Source organism: Cryptomeria japonica, chromosome 1 (assembly GCF_030272615.1).
Source record: "Cryptomeria japonica chromosome 1, Sugi_1.0, whole genome shotgun sequence".
Lineage (NCBI taxonomy): Eukaryota > Viridiplantae > Streptophyta > Pinopsida > Cupressales > Cupressaceae > Cryptomeria > Cryptomeria japonica.
The window spans coordinates 36,300,109-36,313,530 of NC_081405.1; positions in this window are offsets into that span (position 1 = coordinate 36,300,109).

The following is a 13,422-nucleotide window of genomic DNA, read 5'->3' on the forward strand; positions in this document are numbered from 1 at the left end:
CATATGTGGGTAAATGATTTTGATTCAATGCATCAAAGGGTGTCCCCCCCTAGGTCTCATAGAACCTGAAGTGTAGGAGGATCATTAGGGTCCTATGTTATGTTGTCTGAGTCCTAATGTGTTTGATAGATTGAAATCGGCCATTTCATAGAAGGTTTGCAGGTGAACTTGGGTTAACCAGATTTGGTGAACAACAAAAATGGTGACTCTGTTGGGGAAATGATGTCAAAAAAATTTCTATTATAGTGAAACCTATGAGTCTGGCCAAAGTCATTTGGGGAAGAGTCTTAGAAGTTTAGAAATCTGAAACTCATTTTCAGATTTGAAATTGTGTATCCTGGAAAGTCTTGTTGCTTTGAAATTTAAAATATTATGTGACTCTGTTGTGTGTGGTATGACCTAGAAATTTGAAAAATGTTCAGAGTGAAGATCAATAGTTAAATTTTATTCCTCTTCAGGGAGGTGGCGACTGTGTAAGAACGAACCTGAGATTTGGAGTAGTGCTTCAAATCTCCAGTCAGAAGTGAAGTGAACAACAACAACATTGATTTTACCAGGTATTCCTCAAAGTATTCAAGAAATAATTATGTTCCTTATAAGGTGAAATAGTCACCATTGAAAGGAAAAGAAATCTGCAATTTTACATACTTCATGCTTTGAAAAATTTTCAATCATAAGTGATGGGAGAAGTGTGTATGATTCTTAAAATTTATGACTGCATGTGTTTTGAAAAGAATTTATGAAACAGTAAGGATGAATGGTAATTGTCCAAATAATGGTTCAGTAAATGTTATAAACTTGATGGATCTAGATGTAGTTCCTAGATCTAAGAATTCTTTGTCAGATCTGAAAGAAATTGATAGGGAGACTGAAATATGTCTTAAAAAGATCCGAGAGAAGTTTATCTTGTTTTTAAGAAAGAAGGCAGGGAAAAGAAAAGAGGAAGAGACATCATATGTTTTCTATGAAATATTTATAGCTGCATTAAATGAGCTTTCAGTTGATGCTAGACCTCATGAGTCTGTTCGGATTGAGTTATTTTTGGAGCTTGATGAGCCTGACTCGGTTAATTGGTCTACTACCTTGAGAGAAGAAAGTGTTGCCTGCATTAAAGAATGGATAGATGAGATTGAGATAAATAAACCTGAAAATGCACATAATATTGAGTATACTGATGCTGACAGTGAAATTGGTGAATACCAAAGTAATGGAGATGAATCTATGAGTAGGGATATCTCCTGTGGTTTTCAAAATGATTCTTATGATCAGCATGATAGTACATAATTTTGTTTTCAGTATGAGGAGGATGAAAATATAAATTGTTGTTCTAGTGTGTATGATTGTAACTCTTTAGAGTTTTTAGATTTGAATAATATGAATGACAATATTGTTAAGTTCAATCCACAAAATGTTTGCAATCAAAGTTATGAAACTATGTTGCAACATATAGTAGCACTTTATGAACAACATGATAAAGGTTATGATATAGATGCAAGTTGTTGTAGTGATGAAATAAATGTGTATAAAGACATGAGCACTACAAATTTAATATCTTTATCAGATTGGGACAATGTTTACAGCACAGAAGATGAGGCCAAGGAAAATAAAAGTGAAGGAGAAGGTTCCCTAAGTAGTGAAAAAATCTTAGAACTCTTAGTTGCTGATCTTCAGAGGTATGCATCGAAAAATGTGCCCAATCTCTCACACCCAACCAGTACATGTTTTAATACTGATGATGTTTTAGAGGGTGTGAAGTATGATACATATGGTGTTTATTTTTTCCCTATATTTGATTTAAGTGATAGACAAGATGAAAACACATATATAATTGATAAGTATGATGATGTAGATTCATATGTTGATATGAACTCTGATTTTGATATGTATTATTTGGATCTCGTTGTTAAAAAGAATGACAGATTTGAAATAGTTTTCCCAGATTTGCAAGTGGTAAATCAACCATTGACAAATCAGGATCATGTGTCTTTACTTGTGCAAAGTGCTAATAAAAATTGTGATCAGCAAGATGAAGTGCAGCCAATTTATGAGGAAGTTTTCCTCTCTAGTTTGCAAGATAGTATTATGGAAGAGTGTTCATCATTTGAGAAAACTAGCAGTAGAGATGTGCCTAATGTTCTCAACTTTCAGAATAAGTTAGGCAACTTTTCATTTCAGCTGGGAAAGAATGGTAAAGAGTATGGCACTCTTATGTCACCTAGTGACCAACCCTTTCAACATTTGTTTGGTTTTCAAAGATTCTATGATTATGAACATGCTGCTGATTATGTCTTATGTGATCAGCTAATTAGAAATGGAAGTGTGATTGATCAAGCAGTAACAATGAAACTTCCAGCTTACCTCCAGTTTATGGAAACGAAAATCATGTGTTTGATAGAGGTAAGAATTGATTTCAATTTTGATGGCCTGGGGCCATTTATAAGTTGTATATTTTGTACAGTTTCTTTGCTTCAGTTGTGTGGTTTTCAATAAAGGTATCTTGTTGTTTGGGCAGAATAAGGAACCCTTTGTTTTAAGAAGAGAAGAGAAGAGAAGTGATCCGTTTTTGGGTGGTCTGCTCTACCATAGATTCTAAACTCTTGTGTTGATCTTGCAATCAACCATCCTCAGTTAGAGTCATTGTTGGGACTCATAAAATTTGAGTCAAGTTTTGAGGCCCATTTCAAAATTTTTGCATCTGCACTTTCAATTGACTAATATCATTCAAGTGGCCTAGTTAGAGAGAGGGTAAAATGGAGCCGGTTGATTTTCAAAGGGTAAGGCTTGGGAAATGTATCCTATACCTTTCATTCGGCCTATGAAGTGATTCACAACTTTTAGATTTCAATTTTGGATCACTCTATTAGGTACCCATTTCAAGGGGTGAGCTGAAAGCGCATCATAGGTGTAAATATAATTTTTATTGAGTAGCCTGCTTTGAGCTCCTATAACGTTTTCCCTGTTGATTGTCATACTCAAATTTAAAGTGCATTGAATTCTATGCATAAAAGTGATTCCACACACCAAATTTCAAGTCCCTGTGAATCCATTTGCTTAGTTTGGCAAGCTCAATCCATTTGTAGTTTGTATTGTTTGCATAAGTCCCTGTTTTGATAGCTAGTCAGAGCCTCACTTTGCACATTTGGAAAAGATGCCCCGGTGAATGTCATGTCAGAATGTTTTTTCTAGGATATTGCTGGTATAAAAGATAAGCTATGTTTCAAATTTCAGGCTCTTGCCAATCCGTTCGATCAGTTTTCAAAAGGGTTTCTTGTGCAACCTTATTCAGTGTTCCATATTTTCATTGCTACATCAATTAAAGTGGCTATATTCATGAGCGCACTATTTGTACCCTATCAACTTCCTGATTGAACTAAGCATTCTAAGTTTTGACCTATACTTCAAGGTACCTATGCCTTAGATTTGAGGGTCTATGTAGATTGTTTGATATTTTTAAGAAAGGCATCATGAGTTCCCTGTGCATTGACTTTATTAGGTTCATAGTGCCGACAAAGCTAGTTGGTCATCTTTGACCATTAATATTTCTTCACTCAGGATTCGTCTTGAGAAACTGCTTGGCAGAGTTCATGTTTGTATATCAGAGTATACGCCTGTCAGTTTGCGAAGTCTAGAAAGGTGTTTTGACTAGTTTGAAAAATACTTCTTTTGGATTAAATGCGAAAATGTGGCGCAGGCACCTAAAAGTCGCGAAACTCAATTCAATGATCAAAAAATGGCGTCGATCGATTCTAGAGGTATGTTTAAGGTTCTTGAGGCATTTTAAAGGTCAGTTGCATGAAAATGAAATTTTTTTAGTCGGACCCACTTTGGGGCCTAACCTGGCTCATGCCTGTGCATTAAATTTATGGCTAAAATGGTCTTAATTCATGGTAATGTATATCAATGTCAGCTCGAGTTCCATTGGCAGCTTGGTTTGAGTGAAGATTTAAAATTCTTGATGCCTGTCATCAAGTGCAAAAAGTCAAAAGCATGTCTAAGACAAGGATTTGGCCTGTATAATGTATTTTTTGCTTTGGCAACAGAGAAGGGCATTAAAAGCAACTTCAAACAAATTGCAATTGGCAGGCATTAAGCCAAATCCAATAGAGTATGGCGTGATGAAAGGAGGAAAGGCAAATGAAAGAGGGAAATAGAAAATTTCAGCAAGTTCTATTGGCAGATTAAGTTTAGTACCCAAAACCTTTGTCAGCATCCTCCCTGCTGTGCGTATGGAGTGGCAGCATGGCATGTGAAAGACTTTGAAACCTTCAAGCAAATGCAAATTCACTTGGCAGATTTGAATGCCATATTCTCCTCCCCTGCGCAGTGTTTGGTTGGAGCAAATTAAACTTTTTAGAAAATGCAAATGGCATGTTAAATGCCAGCCATATTCCCTCCTCCCTGCGTGAAGTGTGGTGTGCTAAAGACATTGAAAACTTTCTGCTATACGCAACTGCCAGGTTTGAAGATAAAACCAACATAACCCTTGCCAACAATCCCTCCGTTGCTTGGTGTTCTGGAAAGAGGCAACATTAAAATTCAAAGCAAATGCATATTGGTAGGTAAAAGCCAACGTCCTCTTGCCAATGGCAATGAAAAGTTTTAGAAAGCTTTCAGCAAGTGTAATGTCAGATGGAAGGCGATGTTTTTGAAGCTTCCAAACAGCAAATTCAATTGGCAGCCAAAGCCAATGTCCTCCCCACACAGGCATGTAAAAAATGAAATGGCACAAGGCATTAGAAATCATAAGAAAAATGTAGTAGCAGGAATAAAACGTGGCAATGGAGGAAGGCAATAAATCATTAAAACATTTTAGCATGGCATGTTGAAAAGATTTCAGAAACTTCAAAACAAATCTATTGGCAGTGTGCAAGGTGTTGAACAGGTGAAAGTTTTCAAGCAAATGCAAACCAGGCGCAATCAAAACACTTAGGAAAACTTCTAGAAAATGTATTGCTAGGCAAAAGAGCATTATCCCACATTGGCTATGGAGGGGAAAATTTTTGTATTTAAATATAAAGCTCTACCCTTCTATAGTATCAAAGCCTTGAAGGCTTTTGACGCAAGATGCTGGCTCTCGCCCAGTTGACCCCATGCGTGCATGCACAATTCTTGAGGCAACCGACGAGCTAGCTGGCGACCAGGTGGGTTTTGCAGAGAAAGAACAGATTAACAAGTGAGCAAGTTCGCAGTAGATCGACGGTGTGCATTGTTTCGTGAACCGAAGGTGGTCACCAGTTACCCATTGCGAAGCAGCAAAATGTTAAAGATCGTGCAGGTTCATCGAAGATCTATGGCTGCCATTGTTTCACAAAGAGAATATGCATGCTAGTTACCCTTCACAAATTGGAAAAAGGTGATGTGGCAGGTCCGAGTGGCAATTGAGCTGGTGGGTCCGAGTGAGGTGGTGATAACGTGGTTGACAGGTGGTGGTCCACGAGGCGGTGACATGGTAGACAAGTGGTGGATCAGTGAGGTGTCATCTCAATGGACCCCATGAGAGAATTGCAGGTCGCCATATGACATGGCACAAGGCCAAAAAATAGGCAAAAATCAAAATTAAATATATAGTGCAGACTATAGTGTAAAAATGAAAAATTTAAATGATGGTCTGCATTCAAAGTTCATTTCACTCAGAGGGTATTTATTGCCCGAAATAGGAAGTATCATATACCATTGGAAAGCTCTCAAGATGAGGAATGAATTTATGAAGTTTGTTTCAACAAACATGGGATATTTTGAGAGCAGTGTCCACCGGAAGAAAAGGAGATATTCTTGCAGTTATTGAAAAAGGACACTTGACATGTTTTGATGCATTCTGGTCTTTTCCCCTTTCCTTCATATTCCCATTTCTTCTAGATTGTAAGGGTTCTAGACTTCTGTGAGAAATGCTCCAGATTTTTATGTTTCCGGTTCTGAGTTCTTCCAAGTTTGTATAGTGTAGTGCTTTTCTTTCAGTAATGGAGTTTAATCCTTGCTGTAGGTGTTTCTAGTTCTTATGTATGTAAGTCATGCATAAATTCACACAAAAGATTGTCTCTGAGATATATATTTCTTTGTTTCAAATTAAATCCTCAAGGAGGCTTGAAATTTGTCATCTCAAGGAGATTGTTGTGATTGTTTGCAGGGATTCTTCAAGGAAGAATTTAAATTCTGTAATTAATCATGAATAATGGAGTATATTTTCAAGATTTGATGATTTTGTGAAGGAGCTTAGTAATGCATTTATGTAAGACATTGATGCAAGAATACTTAATGATGAAGATGGATTTGCAGTAGAAGTTTTCATTTATAGTTTGATGTATGACTCCGTTGCCCTTGGATAAGGCACTAGTATTGCAATTTTGGGGATTCTCAGAGATTTTAAATCAAACTAGAATATCTTTCTTTGTTTTATGTTCTGTGGAATTGTTCCACTTATCTCATGTTCAAGCATGTTGAGTTGTCAATGTAGATTTAGCCTATCTAGAGTACCCTCCTTGTTTGAACCTTTTATGAGATCTATTTGCTTTTATTGATGCTGTTATATGTGGGTAAATGAGTCTGATTCAATGCATCAAAGGGTGTCCCCCCTAGGTCTGGTAGAACCTAAAGTGCAAGAGGATCATTAGGGTCCTATGTTATGTTGTCTGAGTCCTGATGTGTTTCATAGATTGAAATTAGCCATTTCATAGAAGGATTGCAGGTGAACTTGGGTTAACTAGATTTGGTGAACAACAGGATATTGCTTGGGATGGTCTTGTGTATCTTCATTTCATTTGGATCATGATTTGGTTCCCTACAAGTTATCTTTCCTCATGACAGTTGCTGATTGGTTGTGTTCTTGAGCTTTTAGACATTGACCGATGAAGATTTGATAAGTAGTGTTGGTGAAGTTGTTCCTAATTATTCTAACATGCTTGTTGGTGTTTCCTAGTCATGTCCTATTTGTTTTAGTGATATGCATTAATCATTTTGCAAGTTTTTGGTGGTTTCTAGCAATCGGTGATGATTTTCATGTTATGCGGTGAGGTGGAGCTCGGGGTGTAGGGGATAGAGGTGGTATTGGTGGTGAGGGGGAGATGGGAGAGAGAGCTACCCCTCGATAGGTGTGACAACAAAGGGATAAGACGGCTAGGGGAGGAGAGGAGGAGATACCTCAGGGACAGATGTCAGCGGACATGATCCACACACTGAGAGGGAGAGTGAGGACTCTCCAGACACATGTGGCAGTCACACAAACCTAGGTTGTAGAGCGTGATCAAGAGGTGTAGAGATTACAAGGAGACTTAGTTGTCTCCTGGCATGAGGTTCTACATTAGTCTAGTTGAGCAACTTATTATGAGGCAGCATACAGTGCAATAGTACCGACAAATAGACAGGTGGCCCCTTACTCATAGTTCATGGCTAGATCAGAGGGAGTATAAGCACCTCAACAGTTTGATGTTCAACAGGAACCTCCTCCTCCACCAGGTGATGAGGGAGAGGTCCAGAGCTAGATTTTTATAGGCTCTGTGTTATTTTGTATACCCCATTTTTTTATTTTATGCGATTTGTGCCCTAATAGACATTATTTATGACAATTTGTATCATTTGTTCCCCTTGACATTGATATTTTGATGAGATATATATGACACATGATTCGATCTCATTGTTCTTATGTTCATTTATATGAGATGTTTTGTGAGATGTCCTTCTATATGCTATTGTTCTATATGAATGCATTTCTCTTCAGTTTGTATGTAATGTCGATGAATATGGATGTTTTTGTTTCTTTTTCATATGCAATAAATGATAAAAATGATGAACGAATGATGTAATGTATATTTTTTTGTTTTTCATGTAATAGTATGAATGCAAATGAATGCTTAATGAACTTATGGATCTATATATGATGTACTCATGAATGTAGCGAACATCTCATGTAAGATTTTAGATTTCGATGCTCAAGAACTCAATCATGTCGATAAATTCAGTTGACCACTTGGTGAAGGAATGATGATTGTTTCAAAGTTAGTCTCTCATTTAAAAAACAAAGAGATAGATTGTATTATGTTGAAATCACTTGCAATGTATAAAATTAAGAATGAATGCAACCTAAAACTAAGTCACTGGATTTTAATTTTCTTTTTATCATCACTGAGCGGAAATGTAGGAATAAACATAAGCATCAAAGCACAAAGAGCCAGGATGACCTGAATGTTACAACCTTTTTAATATAGAAAGTGAACATAAGCATCAAGGCATAAAGAGTCAGGATGAACTGAATGTTGTTTGCATACAAACACACTAGACAAAGGAGATTTCCTTCCTTGTTGTATGCAATATTGATTATCTTGTCCGTAATGACCCTTTTATCATTCATATCCTATGACAAATTAAGTATGCATCAGATTGCATGATAAAGAAATTTACTCAAAACATACAAGGAAATGATTTCAACCTCCTTGTAGCATACAAATAAATAAATTTGAGGTATGTGTGGCGAGTTCACCTTGATGTGAAGGAAGTTATCATAGACACCCAACTTATGAGATGTTTTCAGATCATCGGAATCATTCCTACAAGCAGAAAAAAAAGAAAAATACCATGCCCCTAGTCCTTGCTCCTCTTAGTCAAGATAGACTTATTTGAGTTACTCAGAGGGAATAATAATCAAAAACCAATTTAAATGACAACATTCAAAGAAAATTTCAATCATAACTCAAACAATTTTTAGTGATTGTGTTTGGTGTTCTTGCTTTGTGTGTTTACTTAGTGGTAAAACTCTGTAGTGGATAGGAGACAGGTGACTAACTCAGATTGGATGACCTGGTACTACTGATAGAAAGATGACTTGGTAAAACTGCTTAGGACATTTAAATTGATCAATTGATTACCCTAAGACTAGGACATTGATCAGTTTCAAGCCATGAGGGTTCCAAGAAGAACCAAGGTGTCACAAAAGTGATCGAAGGATATATACAAGCTAAAGAAAAGATGCAGAAAATCGAGAAATAAAGAAGGAAATGCAAAATTTGCATTGATAGATGGAGCGCTTCAGTACAAGAGGTGCCTGTTTACCAGGTTTTCACTTGCTTGGCAAAGATTCTTTCTTTTTTACTACCAAGGTGCCTGTATACAAGGTTTTCACCGAGGCATTTTTCTTTCATATTTTGATTTTTTTGCTTCTTTTCTCTTTTTCTTTTTTCTTTCTTTGAGACTTTTTATGATTTTTTTGATTTTTTTCAAGACTTTTAGCTGTACAGATTGTTGGAGCAGAGAATGCTAGGTGTAGAATTTCTTCAAGTGGATGGTGTTGATCAGTTCACAGAGTTGTTCTCCTTCTGATGTTGAGAGTTGATAAGTGCTAGAGCAAAAGGTTGCAGTAATGATGTAGGGACCCAACCAATTGGGGTCAAACTTTCCCTTTTGTTCTCGAAACTATTGATTTTTAGGATTCTCTCTTAAAACAAGGTCACCAACCTGAAATTCTCTGTGTCGAATTTTTTTGTTATAACCTCTAGACATTCTTTTCTGATAAGCTCTAAGATGATGAAATGCCACTTGCCGATGTTCATCTAGCAATTCAAGTTCTTGCAATCTAGATATTCTGTGATCTTCATCAGTGACAAGACCTTGCAAAGAAACACTCAAATAAGGGATTTCAACCTCTTTAGGCAAGACTACTTCAGCCCCATATACCAAAGAAAAAGGTGTAGTGCTTGTAGGTGTTTTGATACTCTTTCTATAAGCCCACAGTGCAAGATTGAGTTGCAGATGGCAATCCTTTCCAGATTTGTTGACCGTTCTATGTAAGATAGTCAACAGATTTTTGTTAGATGCTTCAGCCCGTTCGTTACCTTGAGGGTAATATATAGAAGACCAATGTTGTTTGATTTTGAACTTTTCATAGAGCTCATCTAGATCCTTGTTATTGAACTGCATTGTCAGTCACAATCAAAGAAGGTATTCCATACCTGCAGATGATATAATTATGAATGAACATAACTACCTATTTGTCGGTTGCTTTGATTAGCGGAACTACTTCAACCCACTTAGTGAAGTACTCGGTGATAGTTATGATAAACTTGTGTCCATTTGAGGATGCAGGATAGATTTGGTCGATGAGATTAAACACCCATTGCTGAAAAGGCCAATGTGTGATAAAAGGTATTAGCTCTCTTGTTAGAGCATGTATGAGATGCCCATGTAGCTGACATTTCTCACAAGTTTTAGAAAATTTTATAGCATCTTTTTCCATATCTGGCCAATAGTAGCCAGCCCTTAGTAGTTTCTAAGCTAAAGTTAGACCATTTGAGTGAGATCCACAAATACCTTCATGGACTTCCGATAATGTATGTTGAGACTCTTCAGGTTCTAGGCACCTAAGAAAAGTACTATCCAAACCTCACCTATACAAATCGTTAGCAATGATGAGATACCGTGAAGCATTTCAGATCAGGTTTCTTTTCTCATTACGAGTAAGGTTATCAAGGATAATTTGGTCACTTAAGTAAGAGTAGATATGACTATAGCAAGATGAGTCATGTCCAATAAGAGGACAATGAAGCTCTTCCACTAGGAATTCATAGCGGTTCTCAAGTAAATGAGGGTTGAGGGTTTAGTCGACCTTTTTATCAAGGTTGATGATCTGTATCTATAGGAGATATATTCATGTAATTTAGGTGTCGATGTTATGTCTGCATTATCAGGGAGAGATTTATGTGTGAACAAGTGATTTGTCCTTCGGTGTTGAGTTTAGGGTGAGATTGGTGTTGCAGGGGAGACATCTATGCTTAACCAGAACTGCAATCAGGCATTTGGAGATGTTGTTCTTTCAATTCATTTCTTCTAGATTATAGTTTGAATCTTGTTATAAGTCAGTGAGACTTCCCTAAGGGTTGTATCCCTTTGGGCCATTATATTTGAGTAGTGAGCTATAGGCAGTATGCCTTAATGCATGTGCATTCCCCATTGTAATATTTCACATACTACTGTAGAGTATCATCTTACTATGGGTAGGTTACCACCGTGGTTTTCCCCTTAACTAGGTTTTCCATGTCAAAATCTTGGTGTTGTGTGTTGTGCTGTTAATTTGCTTATCTATCTTATTACTGCAGTTTATCAAATCTATGTTTTGTGATTAAGTTTGGTGTTCTGGTGAAGAGTGATTCACCCCCCCCCTCCTCCCCCCAGTCTTCCTTCTTGGTTGCTGATAACAAAATGGATGGTTGAGATTGAAGATGAATCAAGGGTAGAGATTGAAGGAAAGGGGAGCACATGGATTGAGAGGACATGAGTTGACAAGTGTGGAGACCAAGATATTTGCCATAAAGGCATTTCTTGTCTCCACGCTCCACAATGTACATGGGGAAGAGATCCCCAAGTACATAGGGAAGATAAAAAGGAATTAAAAATTCCTTGGGAGATGAAGAGGGAATTAAAAATTCCTAAAATATTGGGTGCATGGGAGGATGAGACAAGAAAAGGAATTTAAAATTCTCTGGGAAGGTGAAAGTCATGGGATAATGTGAGATTTTTGAAATCCTTGAAATGACCCAATTGGGTGCATTTAAGGTGGAAGGTGAGGAGGAGACAAGTGGACTTAGCCATAAATGGCCATGAGTTGACTTGGTGGCTAATCATGGGGATTATCCACTAGCAAATTATTAAGAGGGGAATTAGGTGAGATAATAGGAGATTAGAGGGCAAGTAGGATTTGTAGAAGGATTTGACAAGAGGAGAGAGAATGAGTGGGGGAATTTAAAATTAAAGAATAATATTAAGCATGATTATGAGGGATTCTAGAAGAATTAATTAGGCTAGTGAGAGTTTAGAGAATGATTTGTAGGAATCACTTGATTTAGTTTATTAATTTACATTAATTAACTAAGGGGTTTTTAGAAGAAATAAATAATTAGATAACCTTAGAAGAATAAGAAATGATTGAATAAATCAATTATCTGAACTATAGTGACATGATTAAATTTAATTAATACTGAGAAGAATAAGAACTAACATAATTAGATAATTTAATTATGTAGAAAGGATAAAATTAATTAAATATTTAATTTAATTAATTTTTAACGTCTACAACACATTATCTATGTTGTCATGTTTTTGGATAACTATGGTCATTTGGCTAACAAAATTTTATTTTTTGGCTTGTTCTTGAATCTTGATGATACATGCCAAAATTGGAGAATGTGTTGTGTTGTGTCTGGGTGTCACCTATGGCATGTGGGGATTAACATTGAGTTATTTTAGGTTTATGATATGTTGAGGCCGATTGGTTGTGTGCTACATGGTTTATCCAAATGTTACCATGTTGTCAACCTTGCATGATGTGTTCCATCATATATAGTTTGGAGTTGCTTAGAAATATGTAATATGATGTATTTAGGTCCTCTTTATGTCTTAGATTGGACTGTAATCACCATAATTGTGTTTGGTGGTGTAATGGTGAAAAATTAGGGTTTCCACCATAGAAAGAAGAAACTGCTAATTTTATTGCTTAGTGACCCTTACATTCAAAAGAGATTCCAATACAATAGATCTAGTCACAAACCAACAAGGATTAGGACTGATAATTTTGATTGGATTGGGGGGGGGGTTCATGATGTGAATTAATAAACCCTCTTTTGTAAGTTGAATTGCTGAAATTATGGTAAAAGTGTTGGAAATTGAAATAGAAATGCATAAACAGTAAGATACAGTCGTGAGATTGAGCCATGAACTTGGATTTGAGAAATGTAACCAGATTTAGACCTATCCCCAGAATGAGATCCTAAAATGTCAGGAACGTGGTTCCCGGTGCCCTGGCTATCTAAACTTTTTGCACTCCAATGAAGGATTGATTCGTCACTATAAATAATGCTTATCTTGAAGATAATAGCTTCGTGCCTATTTCCTACACATAGAATGAAGGGGAAATAGGTTGGGATAGGGGCTTGCCTAATTCAAACCCCAATTTAGGAATTAACCTTGAATGAAATATTCCAAATACTAAAATAAATGATGGAAAGATATACCTCAGATCTGCAATGATTGATAATGATTCTTTGTTGCTTTAATGTAACCACGCACACTTACACACACACACATATATATATGTTGTATGTGTTGGTTAACATATTTTGTTCCCCTTAAAATATAACAATATGACTCTTGGCCCTAGACCAGAGAACAAACCATTAACTAGTAGTTGGAGAAGTTGCTTGTTTTTTTGCAACTTTCCTCTGAATTTTAGAGGTACAACTCCCTCTTATGATATGAATTTGGGGTTTTTTAGGGTGTGCCTTTAACCAAAAAGAAGAAAGGCAAACATTTTAATTAGAAATTTCTAAAGGCGAGGTAATTAACCATATAGATAATGAAAGAATCCCTCAAAATAATTATCAACTAACCATTGTCATATAGTACTCATGCAAAGATGAACATTATACAACAATGAACAAATTAGGG